We start from the raw sequence: 14,711 nt of genomic DNA, 5'->3' as shown, positions 1-14,711 counted from the left end.
AAATTTAATTTCATATCAGAATAAGAGTATAAAAGCAGATGCAGCAAAATGACAAGCTAAAAAACATATTATGATATGCCTTTAATTTGATATTTGAGCCCATTCCTTCACATTTAAAGCAGTTGTCAATCATGTGAAGTAGGACCATTTCTATAGCTATTCTGAACAATGAAGTAAATTATGCTAACAGTATGCCTACTGTATTCTAAATAATTATAGTCTTTGGACAGAGGTACTACTCTATACATAATCATGGCATTTTACAACATGCATTTTCTTGATAGCTAAAAATATATGGACACAAATCTGTATCTTTGCCTACCCTGACTCACTTCTAAAACAAAAAGAAACTAAAGCACATCAATAAATGGAATTTTTAATACTATTAAGTAGATTAGAGATATTTTATTTACGGATTAAGCATTTTAAAAATATTGTCCAAATACCTATCACCTATATAAACTACAATATCTGTATAAACTATACATTATCATTATAATTTTTCAAATATGCTTGTATTTATCATCTAAATATGAATTCTAATGAATATATTTCCTTTTAGAACAGTTCGACTGTTCTAAGGAATTACTAGCCATAGCTAAATTCTTCATCAATGACAGACATGAGTTTTCCAATATTCATTTAAAATTACCCACCTTCTTCAGAAAAATGAACAGCTTTAGCTGCCCAGGTAGGAGAATAGCCAGGTAAAGAGTTTGTTCATTTCTATGAAGTGAAATTCCATAGAGAAGTTTTTGAAAGTGTAACTCAACTAAAACTGCTTTAATGCCTATCAGCAGGAAAACAGAAAAACAAATTATGTTCTGTCCACACAGTGGAATAATAATAAGCAATAAAAAGAAGCAGGCTACTGATATAGATTATATTTCTTCCGTTACATGGATGTGTCTCAAGCATATTGTGTGAGTACATATTGTATGATTTCGTTTGCATAAAGTTCTAGATCAGTTAAAATTAATCCATGGTGACAGGAGTAAGTAGTTGCACCTGGTGGCAATGAATGACTTAATAAAAATAGTGTTTCCTGGGATGATGAAACACTACATTTTCATACAAGTATGTGCAATTATCAAAACATTAAATTGAAACACTTAAGATCCATTCATTGTAGGAGTTCCCGTCGTGCCTCAGTGGTTAGCAAATCCAACTAGGAACCATGAGGTTGCAGGTTCGATCCGTGGCCTTGCTCAGTGGGTTAAGGTTCCGGTGTTGCCGTGAGCTGTGGTGTAGGTTGAAGATGCAGCTCCGATCCCTCGTTGCTGTGGCTCTGGTGTAGGCGGGTTCCTAGCCTGGGAACCTCCATGTGCTATGGGAGTGGCCCTAGAAAAGGCAAAAAGATAAAAAAAAAATCCATTCATTGTACTGTATGTAAGTTATTCATAGATTATTTAAATAATAAAAGGCTTTTTTTTAGTAACCTAAAAATAGAATGATTGGGATAGACTGACAAAAGGCAAAGTAACACACACCTATAACAATTTCTCTTTAGAATTTGTACATCATTATGTCTTCTGAAATTCCTTTTATTACTATTAGTCTTATGAAATTTAAAGGAACAAAAATTACTAACAATTTAATAAATATCACGTCAAGTTTTAGTCTTTTCTTTCTATTGATGGAGGTGTTTAATATTCTTTTTTCAGAGAGATCAACTGGTCCTTTGATATTTCTTTTAGGGATGCAAAATTCCCTTACTTGAAAAAAATCCTGCATCAACAATTTTGGAAATAATGAAGAACACTGTTTCTCATTTTGACTTTTTCAATTCTTTTCATGGAACACTTAACTCAATTAAAGTTGTTGACATGCCAAAGTCCCATTTTTAATGTCACAATACAGTGATTGACCTCTTTTACTCCAGGGTGTTCTTTTATTAATCATGTTTATACGGTGTATGTTGGTGCAAGCCTCCAAATGACAGGGCCCTTGTGATTGACTGTTAATTAATTGATTTCACCAAAAACATCTCCTCAATATAGCAGGCTATGGAATGGTGAAACAAATACTAGGATGTAACATTTTGAAATTCAGATGTGCTGTACTCATTACAAATTAAGTAATAGTGGGTAGCTCATTAAATTATCACCCAATGGATATGGGATTAATAAATGAAAGGGATGGAGGAAGCTGGACACCTCTGACAAGCTCCTATCTGAATGGAGAGTTCCAGGACAACTTTCTTTCCCATGAAAGTACCTCTCAAATTGGAGGCAGAAGGCCACCAGTAAGTAGTACCGTGATAAAATAGCCAGTTCCATTTCATTTAAAGTATTTTCAAAGAATTTACACATTTGTTGAAGATATGCATACAGTGTGGTATATCCAGAAGGGTTATTATAATTTTTTTCATCTCCAAAGACATTAGCACACCATGAATGCAGATTGACCTTTTGCCCCATACCAATTTGCTCATCTTCTCAACAGGACAGCAAGTCAATTGCTCAAGTTCCCTGATGGGAAGTGCCGACTTTAGCATGCCTGATATATGCTGTTTAAGTTATAGGTTGTAGAGCTCTGAGAAAAAGCTGGAAAATAAAGTTTGAGCTTTATTAGAGATAAAAAGAAGGATCACTGTCATAGCCCAATTGACTTTATAAATAATGCTACACTCTCTGGAGTCCAGCATTGTTACCACCGTGTTTACATTTTTAAAAAATATCTAGGATTTGCTTGCTTGTGAAGCTTTAACCTCAATCATAAATCCTATCCAATTATAACATGTGAAAAAGTGGTTGTTAGCTAAATAGTAGATCTCATTATACAGAACATGGTACTTTATCTTTGCATTACTATCATTGTTTTCCCCAACTTGGTTCCATTTAAAAATTGCTTTACTTTTGGGGGGAGGCGAGGCAAAGACCTAGTCTCCATGATATAGGCATTCATTAATTTTATGTAATATTGCTGATATATATGAAAATAAAAATAAATCTACAGTAGGCAACCAAAGGAAAGTAAATCTATAAACTAACATCTTCTTTTCCAAATGGTATGTTTTATCACCTTATTGAACTGAATTAAAAATCAAAAAAAGCTCAACCTATCCTATATTTCAAATCTAGTTTATTAGCCATTGCCATATCAATACAATGTATTATGTTATAGATTATCATTTGTACATGGAAGAGCAATCTTACTAGTTGTATGGCAAAATCACATTTCTGTGGATGGGGTCAAAATCAATGTCATGATGTAGAAAAAAATAATTTTTCTAAATATTTGAAGGACTTTACTACAAGAATACTTCAGGGAAAGAAGCTTAAAGATGCACCAACTATCTTCCAGGAATAAATTTAAATATGAGAAGATAAATTTATTTCATAGGAGTAGAAAATCTTAGTAGATGCCACCTACAAAGAGAATCTCTTCTGTTCTAAGGACCACAAATGAAAATATACATAGAGAGAGAAATTTTGGTCTTTACTTTTGATAAACTCTGAAGCTACTTGAAAAGATAAAATATGCAGCTTTAAAAATTAGGAAAACTTGGAGGACATATTTAGAATGGAAGAAACAGTATGGTAAAAAGAAAGTTTATGTTTTTGTTTTTGGTTTTTTTTTTTTGTCTATTTGCTATTTCTTTGGGCCGCTCCCGTGGCATATGGAGGTTCCCAGGCTAGGGGTCGAATCAGAGCTGTAGCTGCCAGCCTACTCCAGAGCCACAGCAACGCGGGATCCGAGCCGCGTCTGCAACCCACACCACAGCTCACCGCAATGCCAGATCGTTAACCCACTGAGCAACCTCATGGTTCCCAGTCGGATTCGTTAACCACTGCGCCATGACGGGAACTCCAAGTTTATGCATCTTATGAAAAAAATATTGGTGGAGAAAAGATTACTTCTTTTCTTACAGCGGATATCATAGAAGTGATAATGGTGATTTGACTCAAGAGAATAGGAATTTCAACTAGGACATGAAGAAGGCAAAATATTCAGGCAGCAAGGAGAGCAAAAAATTAGATGAGAGAATAAGCATGCACTGTGATGGTCTTTTGTAAATGTGAAAAACTTACGTAAAGTTGAAAGTTTACCACTATTGACCTACAAGTGATGATGGCAAAAGAGAGCAGTGTGGATTGAAAAGAAATCACAGTTGAGGAGCAAGCAGTGGTGATGTGTTTGAATAAATAAGGTAGGATCGGAGGCGCAAGGAAAGACAGATACATTTGATCATAAATATTCATGAAGTATTAGGAAACTTTTGTAGATCCTAAGGGAGAAGGAAAATCCTAAGAACATTGGAAGTTCCCACTGTGGCTCAGCTGTTACGAATCTGACTAGTATCCATGAGGATGTGGGTTTGATCCCTGGCCTTGCTCAGTGGGTTAAGGATCTGATGTTGCCATGAGCTGTGTTCTAGGTCACAAACATGGCTCCAATCTCACATTGCTGTGGCTATGGCATAGGGCTCCAATTCTACCTGTAGCCTGACAACTTTCATATGCCATGGGTGCAGCCCTAAAAAGAAAAAGAAAAAAAAAAGGTAAATCATAAGAACAGTATTTTATTGATATTCATCTATCAACAGTGTTTTATTGATATTCATCTATCAGCTAGTGAGAGTGCCTGGGAAGCAGGGAGGTCAATTATAAAGCTCCTGCAGCACTTTTTTGTGATCATTAGAACCTGAAATATTTTGGTTCAGTTCAAATTTGTTGAGTACCAAGTGTGATCTAGATACTGCACTTGGCTCTGGGAGTGAAAGGATAGCAGAAATATGCCATGGAGAACTCCATACAATGAATACAATTCTCCTGCAACTTCACAAGTGCTGTGAGAATGCTGTAAATATGTTTCTAAGGAGCAAGAGAAGAGGCCCTTAGCCCTGGCAAAGGTTGCAGGAAGAAAACTCCTAGGAAGTGATAAAATAAAAGCCATAGCAATAACTTTGGAAAAATTTGACAATTTCTAACAAAGTTAAATATTCAGTTACTATATGGCCATGCAATCCCCTAGGTTTTTACACAATAAAAGTAAAAATATATCTGCACACACACAAACAAAAGCCAAAGAAATAGAGAACATCTAGGAGACTAGCAAAGACAAAACTTGCTCCACATGACATAAGAGGTGACTGCCTTAATTCAGAGGTGATCTTGAAAAATTCAGTTACAATTCCTCACAAGGACTTGAGTCCAGGGACCTGGGACAAATATGCCAACATTGATAGAAAAAGAATTTGAGGTAGATGAGCTTAAGAGACATTTATGCGGTGTGAGCTTTTTGCCAGTCCTCATTTGCCAGCCTGCCAATCTATGTGGGCCTATAAAGTACTATATAGTTTTCAATTCAGTTGCATTAAAACTCAACTCCATCCCTATGTTCAAGGGCTGTTAGCCTCAATCAAGGAACTCTTAACAGTTGGTAGACTTCACAAATCAGAAGGAACAAGACAATTTCTACAAAAGACTGTGATTCTTGGAGTTGTTTCCTCTCTTCACTTTATAATGGTACCATTAGTTAGACTTCCAGACACTGCGTAAAGGGAAACCATTCACTCAGGCTGACATATATAAGGCTAGCCAAACGGCTAACTGTAGTACCTGAAATAAGTTGAAAACAAAATGTAAAATACACTCACAGTGTATCCTAAAAAGCCAACAAGGAAGGTTTTTCTCAACGAGACAGATTTGGAGAAAGGTAATTATGCAGGCGATTCAGTGCCTACTGAAGTATGTGCTCTGATAACCCGCCCTCTCCCTGCCATGAGAAAGACATTCTAAAGGGAAAGTGAGCTTAAATCAGTGACAGTTTCAACACATGCTCCCCTTTCTTCCACGCTGCTGTGTGAAAGCCATTCTTTCTCACATTTTGCAAAGTTGAGAGAATGAGGATATCTTTGAAAGAGTCCTACAGAAGGAGAACATGGGAGGCAGGAAAATGCTATACCATTGAAAATGCTGCCCTCAGCATCACCTTTCCCTTCAGCCTGTTTCAAATGTAAGGGAAAGAAATTGCCACGTGTGTATGATTCACACAGGAACCTCCTAGTGGTCTTTTGTGGCTCATAAGTTATTCTGAGGATATCTCTAGGGCATTGACCTTTTTTTTTTTTTCTTTAAATCACAGCTAGATCTCAAGATCCATGAAACAAAAGATTCATGGAAAGTGAAGAAACACTGAATAATACAAAAAAGAATACCCTCAAAATCAGCATGAAATTTGTTATGTGTCATGGTGTTCTAACAATTTCATTTGGATCTTCTCTATTTCTTTCGTGTCAAGCAATCAGGAAAACCAAACACGAGAAGTGTTAAGTAAACTACACAAACCACTTTATTCTGCAGAGTTCAGGGGTGCAAGATGTTCAGTCACTTGAAAATAATACTTTGTACCTCACTAGTATCTTTAGGTCAAGGGTCTTGGAGTATTTACAAGCATGAAATACCTCTCCAAAACTCTGTGAATCTGCCCATGCTGGAGACCAGCAATTTTCAGGGAGATGCAGCAGCACAGCATGCCCCACTGCATTGCAAGTCACTTGTGGAGGCAGAAATAAATCCCAAGGCCTTCTGCTGCCTGCTCTCTGCTCAAAACATGATTTGACATCGCTGCCCTCATTTTGAATCACTGGTTCTTCAAATATTAGGAGAAGATGTAAGCTCAAAGATAAGAAATCTGTCGAAGTAAAACTTTGAAGCTGAAGACAAAAAATAAAAATAAAAATAAAAATAAATAATGTAAGGATGCCCAAACTCTTCCCATTCAAAATATCACTTCAAGGTTGGTGTGGTCTCAAATCCCACGTGAGGTTTTTGCCTTAATTTATGCAGAAAAACCCATGTTTTATTTCTCTCTCTTTCTCTGTCACCCTTTCTGTCTCTCTTATATTTCAAGTTTTTAAAAAATTCAAATAAATGATCCCCTGGATATTTCTTTTCCAGAAACATGGAGGGGGGGACTTCCAGGAAATAAAATAGCACCTACACACCACAATAAATGGCAAGAAACCTATGTACCAAAATCATGCGCCTGCCCTCTTTCCAAAGAGTTCTTTAGACACTCACAACTCACAGTTCATTTAATTTAATGTCAAAAAGTCTAGCTAGGATGTGCTATTTTACAGCAGATTGGAAGTAACAAATTAGAAGGAAAGAAGGTAGATGACTACTTTCAGGTAATTGTAAATTATAAGCTAATTTTTTTTGCAAAATATAAAACAACATACATCAAAAAAAGTCAAGATCTTTTCCAGATGTTCTTATTTTGCTAATGATTTTTTTAAAAAAACTGTATTGGTTATTTATTATTGCAGCTTAATATAGCACGTATTCATTTTCTTACAGTTTCTATGGATGAAAAATCCAGGCACAGGCCAACTGGTTCTCTGTTTAAGGGGGTCTCAGAAAGCTGCAATCAAGATTCAACTGGGCAAGATCTGCTTCCAAGCTCAGACAGTGCCTTTGGGGAGGTTCAGTCTACTGAATTGAGGGATGGACCTTTTTAGTGGTTGGTGGACTTAGGCTCTCCTCAGTCCCCTGCCATGTGGACCTCTCTGAATTAGTCAGGGTTCCCTAGAGAAACAGAATACATAGGATTTATATAAGTATATATATAGAGAGAGACTATTTTATTTTAAGAAATTGGCTCAAGTCATTGTGCAGGCTGCCAAGTCCAAAATCTGCAGGGCAGGCTGGCAGGCAGGAGACCCAAAGAAGAGTTAATGTTTCAGCTCCTGTCCTGAGGCTGCCTACTGATAGAATTCCCCTTTCTTCTGGAGACCTCGATATTTTCTCTTAAGGCCTTCAACTGATTGGACAGGGCCCACTTGCATTATAGAAGGTAATCTGCTTTACTCAAAGTCTACTGATTTTAGATGTTAATCACATCTAAGAAATATTTTCACAGCAACATCTAGTCTGATATTTGACCAAACAGCTGGGCACCATAGCCTAGCCAAGTTGACAGATAAAATTAACCATCACACTTTCCAACATGACAGTTTGCTTCATCAAAGCCTAGAAACCAAGAAGTCAATAGAGAATCTGTTACAAAATTGGAAGTCAGGGTCTTAATATTTGAACCACAGAAAATCTGTCATATTCTGTTGGTTAGAAGCAAGTCACTAGGTCTACTCAAGGGAAAGGAATTATATGAGGGCATGAGCACCAGAAGACAGGGATAATAGGAAGCTATCTTGGAAGTCTGCTTCCCAACTGACCCAATTTTAAAATACTTACTTAAAATATGTGTTGGAGTTCCTGTTGTGGCTCAGTGGTTAACAAATCCGACTAGGAACCATGAGGTTAGGGGTTCAATCCCTGGCCTTGCTTGGTGGGTTAAGGATCCGGTGTTGCCATGAGCTGTGTAGGTCGCAGACGCAGCTCAGATCCCATGTTGCTGAGGCTCTGGCGTAGGCCAGTGGCTACAGCTCCAATTGGACTCCTAGCCTGGGAACCTCCATATGCATGGGAGCAGCCCTAGAAAAGGCAATAAATAAATAAATAAATAAAACTTTATGTTAATAAAACATTTTTATCTATTTTAAAAATTATATATTTATTTAAAACTTGAGAAACAGAAAACTACTAAAATTCCACAATTTACAGGAAGCACTTTTTTTTTTTTTTTAATGGCCACATGTGTGGCATATGGAAGTTCAGGGCCAGGGATTGAATCCAAGCCACAGGTGAAACACCGGATCCTTTTAACCCTGTGCATCAGGCTGGGGATCATACTTGCACTTCTACAGTGACCTGAGCCTGCTACAGCTGGATTTTTAACCCACTGTGCCATGGCGCAAACTCCAGAAAGCGCTTTTAATATCCCTTCTTTATAATTTTTCCAGGAAGTTAGGATTATACTGCAAATACAATATTAATCATAGAATTTATCATCACTGAGCAGTAGTTTCTCTTGATCTTTCAATATAATGTGATATAGGCAAAAACCTTTGGCGTATTATTAAGCAGAAGCAGGTTAATAGCAACATACTAGAAGGACATAAAAATTAAGAAGCCATATGGTTTGGTAGTTTTCAGCCTTTTTTATTAAAATATACATAAGATTGTGTTTCTCATTTTAACCATTTGTAAGAGTACAATTCAGTGGTAGTAAATACATTCACAATACTATGCAACTTTCACTACTATTTATACTATTTATACCCACAATATTTCATGACCCCAAACAATAACTGCCTCTTCCTTCCTCCCTCTAACCCAGGTAACCTCTATCCTACTTTCTATTTTTATGAATTTATTCTAAGTACCTCATTATCAGTGGGATCATACAGTATTTGTCCCTGTGGGTCTGACTTGTTTCACTAAGCATTCTATCCATATTGTAGCATATATCGAAAGTTCAGCCATATATCAAAATTGTATTCCTTTTTGTGGCTGAGAAATATTCCACTGTATCTGTATACCATATTTGGTTTATCAGTTCATTTGTTGATGGATACCTGGGTTTTGTTCATCTTTATGCTGCTGTGAATAACGGTGCTATAAAATGGATGTAGAAATATCTGTTTGGGTCCCTGTTTTCCATTTTTTTGAATATATATCTAGCGGTGGAACTACTGGGTCATATGATAGGTCTGTTTAACTTTCTGAGAAACTACCAAACTGTTTTCCAAAAAGTTTCTAGACTTCTGAATTTCAGTAATTCAAGAAACAAACACACACATACACACACACACACAAATTAACACAGGCTTGTTCTTAATTTTGCCAGTTAAAAAGTAAAGACTTTAAAAATCTATAAATAAAACTTCTCTTTCATTACCATATAAAACAAAAAAAGGGTTATCACCAAAAAAGCAGGTAAATATAATCTCAGCATAAAGAATCATAGTTTAAACTTTCTCCTTATTATTCTTTTATGTATTTTTTAAATTTTGTTATTATTTTTTATATTTTGGTTTTGTTTTAGGTCACTGGAAATTTTGTTAAGGACTGGCAATAGGCTATGGGGTAATAATTCTAAATCACTGATCTAACAGAACTTGTGTTTTAGATCAGGAAACAAGGCCCCGGAGAGATTGGAATTGAGATTATATAAATTGTTGCAAGCTAACCTGGGTACATTCCCCTTCATTTCAACCAAATAGCCAGACACACCAGTGAAAATAACCAAAATAATAATATTAACAATAGTACTTGGATACCCAGTGGCTGGTAAAAGTGATTAAGTTAGTTGAGAATTAAAACCCAGAAATGCTCTGTACTTAACCTTCTGAAACCTGGCGCTTATCTTTAAAATTTTGCCAAAATACTAAATTTCTACTAAGTCTTCCTCTTGCTTCTTTTGGCCGCCCGGCTAGTCCCTTCCATCCACACCTCAGCATGACCTCCATCCACCCTGGCCAGAGAGGTGCTACAATGGCTCTCATCCCCTCTGTCACCACGCCTGTACCACGGTTCTCTCCACTCCCACAGCTCCATTCTGATGAAACTGTGGGTGATCCGGCCTTATAAAATCACTACCTCTTTCACACCTTTTGATTTGTTCTAACAATTCTTGGACCAGAAGCTTTTCCTCAAAACATTAAAGGTGCTTGAAGTGTAAAATAATTTCTTCCTATACTTTTTTTCAGAAGATGCATTGTTTGCCCAGTTAAAATTACATGTATGTGATTAGAATATTCCAGGGCTTCTCAGGTTTTAGATTTTAAACATTATCCTCTTAAGTCATACTTGGCAAAAACATTAATAACTGTGAAATTATAGTTAAAATTTGCAAGTGCTTACCCCAACATGTCCCTCAAAATCACCCAGGAAGTTTTCTAAATGAAGTATTCCAGGAATATATGCCAGACCTCCTGAGTAAGAATCTCTGAGGGAGTGGCTAAGGAAAATGAATGTGATAAAAGATCTCCAAGGGATTTTGATATACAAGAAGATTTGGGAATCAATATTCTAACAAAGTGACCAAAAAAAGGTAAATACAGAAATCTGCATGAAATGACAGAAGTAATTTATTATTAAATTGCTTCTCTTGGCTGGAAATATAATAAAATATCCCCCTGTAATTCCTAGTGTATACATAAATGGATTAAACTGGTTAATGAATTTATCTGATATGCCACCTTTGCAAAGTTTCCCATTGAGTGATTGATGGCTGAGCGGTACTGAATTCCTGAGGGGAAAATAGCGACTTACCCAGGCTTCAGAAAATGAGACCTTTGCTTAACTGCTTAAAGTTATTTATTAAAAAAATTATGTCAAGCAAGGTACTTTGCTAGAGTACAGTATACATACAAAAGCTTAACCAGTGAAGAGGTGTTGCTCCTGAAAAAGGGTGGAATATTGGCAACTGAGGACATTGGAGAGCCAGCTCAAAACCTAAGAGACTTTGGGGAGGCAGCTCTCCAGGGTCTTTCACATTTCTGCATGTCTTCTGAGAAGATTAATTGATGGCTTTTGTTCTGGACTATCTTTTCAGTGATGTCTGCACAGTCAAGAGCCTTGGAAGATTGAAAAAAAGATTTCCTTTTGCGGCAGAGGGCAGGTTAGTTTCCTGAGCAAAATAATAAAGATAGTATCTCTCCCAGGGACAAAAGCTGGGCAGCTTTACTTGCCACAGTCTGTAATATTAAGATTTTGTTAAACTCCGGGCTTCCTCAGCTGTGACACGCACCCATCAGAGTGGGATCATAGCATCCCCAAAGCCTCACCCCTGTGGGACTGATGGACAAGGTAGCCAATGCAGAGATGAAATTTGGGCCACCTGCTGTGTTGTGCTATGAGTAGTAATGACCTGTGTCTCTAATCCAGGAGTCTGTGTCTTCTGCCAGCATCCGTGAAGCTGTATCAGGCTAACTTTTTAACTTGCAATTAGAGTAAAATCTCTGATGTTTCACTGTTCTTGACAGATTCTTGCATTTCTAAGTTTTGCTTTATAACTTATGTCATATTTCTATGCCCTTCATGCCATTTCTGGTGTCTGTTGCTGCCTTCCAATAAAGAATTCTTATTCTACCTCCACTATACAACGTGAGAGCAGAAACTTCAAATGAAATTACTGAACCACTGAGCCAGTTTCTGACTGAATACAGGCATGTCCTATGGCAGTCCTCTGCTTCAGTAACTCTGAGAAAAACCCAAGTGCTGTCCTTTACTACATAAAAGTGAGGTGGTTGACTTTTCCAGCTTTTTGTATGATATTTATGGTTCTCTGCTGAAGGGAGAGAGCCAAATGCACTTCATATAGGTCATATAGAATTCTCTGTCCCCAGATAGTGGTCGTTTCAAATATAAAAGCTTTGACCAGTGCTTTACACTGGCAGCAGAATCATGGTGGCTTTTTAAAGTGCAAGGGGCATTAGGTAGCTAAGGACTGGGTGGAAGTATGTCAGGTTTAAAATAGCTCCACATGGGAGCCAAGTCATCCTGGCAGCTTTGCTTCACAGAGATGAAATTAACAACCATTGTTTCCCTCTTAATCTCCACCTCATCTCTATGAAAATCAAAGAAATAAATATTATTTTCCTGCTGTAGAAACTGATTGGCAAAGCAGTAATCTACTTGCTGTTTTATTCATCATTGGTTAGGCTGAAATTTACTTCAATTGTTTGAAACTATTGTTCTGATAGTTTGAAAGCTATTCATTTTAATGCTAAAGATTCAAAAAAGAATATATATAGCTTCCAAATCTTTAGAGACCAGCCTTGCAAAAACTACAGATGGGAGTTCTACCTGCCATAAAGAAATAAAGATTGTTTTCTCTTCATAAATCTATGGGGCATATTTTTTCAGAGCTAGAAGTGGAAAATCCATAAAGAATAGATTGGTCAAAAGTTAATTTCGATCCCTTGGGGAACTGTTTAATTAACAGAACAATTCACCATTCAACCCACAACTGTTTGCAAAGTGTCTGCACTGAGCCCTGCAGGGTTCGATGCTGGGGAATCAGTGTTATATAAAACACTCAGTGATAACCATCTGGGCAGCCTGGTAGAGAGGTGATGAAGTTTACTAAAGAAGTTAGCCAGGTACATGATGGATAGGCAGTGCATCTTCCAGAGGAAGAAATAGCAGTTTTCAAAACTTATAAGCCTGAGAATCTAAATAGAAGATGATGGTGGATTTGAAAATGATGGAGGAATTTGACTTTATCAAGTGAAAGTCTTATAGCCTTAAAGTCTTTCATTTAGCTTATCAAGTTAGAGACTTGATTATGCATAATGCATATCCCATAACTGATTCTGATGCAATCACAATACCAGTAATGGGACTATTAACCAACATGTTTTATTTAAGACAGTTCATCTTATGCTAATAATTAGAAAATGTCAAAGGTACTAACTATATCTTACATTATACACATTCATTGGGCCTAATGTGGATTAAAATGTAATTTTAACAGACTCCTGGGATGTTTTATACATAGGACTGTATAAAAACTGTCTGTGATTCATCAGAAAATCAATCAATCCCACAAATTCAGGAAGGTGCCACACCAACACATCAAAATATTATTATTAAGCATATAAACTAGGATTTTAATTATGTATACGAAGTCCTAAAATGGATTTTATTACATTCAAAACAATTTTACTTGAACTAGAGAAGAACTAGTTCTTGGATTGCCCAAGAACTACTGGTTTATTCTATGGGTAATATATGTCTATTCAGAGCTATATAAAGGCTTGATTCAAAGAGAATCTCTGCCTCTAGCTCATATATGGGAATAATTATGAGAAAGGTAAGATTTGAAAGCTGACTTCCAACCTTCCTTCTCTTTGCCCATCTCCTACTTTGTTCCCTTGTCAACTCAAGAACTAAAACTTCAAAGACAAGCCCTTCCTGTAATACCATCACACACTGTGCCAAGGCACCCAGGGACACCATCCAATCAGTACCCCGCATTCTGAAAATACCTGTCCTCACACTCACTCACGTAACATTAGTTATTCCTATGGAATATAAATCATGCTTCACTGGTTAGTCCTGGCAGAAGACTTCCAAAGGATGAGACTCCAAACTGTGTCACAACTCAGTTGTTGGCTAGTCTGCCCCCAAAGGCTATGAATTCCAAGGCACTTCTACCTCCATGCTGATCATGCAAAAAAATGTGTTCCCCAAATTCACATTCTTATTGAGGCCCTGACCCAAATGGGAAAGTATTTGGAGATGGGGCCTTTGGAACATAATTAGTTTGAATGAAGCTGTATGAGGCCATCACTATGGAATTAATACCCTTATAAAAAGAGACCAGGGAACTTGCTCTTCCCCAAGCCCCACCTGGCACCAAGTGAGGATACAGTGAGAAGGCAGAAATCTACAAGCCAGGAAGAAAGTTCTCACTAGAAAACAACAATGGTCATCTTGAACTTCTAGCCTCCAGAACTGTCAGAAAATAAATTTCTGTTGTTTTAGCCAAGCAATCTCTTGTATTCCATTATGAATACTAGAGCATGAGCTGGGTGAGAGTACTGCACGTGAGAAAAGTGGTGGCAGCACTCAAAGGTGGTCCTCCAAATGGATTTGCAGGTGCAGGTCATGAGAAGCAAAGGACGTGGAATCCAAGGGGTTCACAAGAAGAATCAGTAAAGGGGACCCATGGGGATCTGGGCAGAACTCCCATAGAATCTTGCTATAAGAGTTAAGAAGAAAAAGGGACTGAATGGAAAGCAATGATTCTGACTGATGACCCAGGACACCTTGTTTACTCAATGCAGGAGGGAGACAGAGTAGCCACTACCTTCATTTTAAGGAAAGACAGCCAGAGGGGGACTCCACTGTACC

This window comes from Phacochoerus africanus, chromosome 1 (assembly GCF_016906955.1).
Source record: "Phacochoerus africanus isolate WHEZ1 chromosome 1, ROS_Pafr_v1, whole genome shotgun sequence".
In the NCBI taxonomy this organism is placed as follows: Eukaryota; Metazoa; Chordata; class Mammalia; order Artiodactyla; family Suidae; genus Phacochoerus; species Phacochoerus africanus.
The sequence above is the reverse complement of the archived record's forward strand: the minus strand, read 5'-3'. Positions refer to the sequence as shown.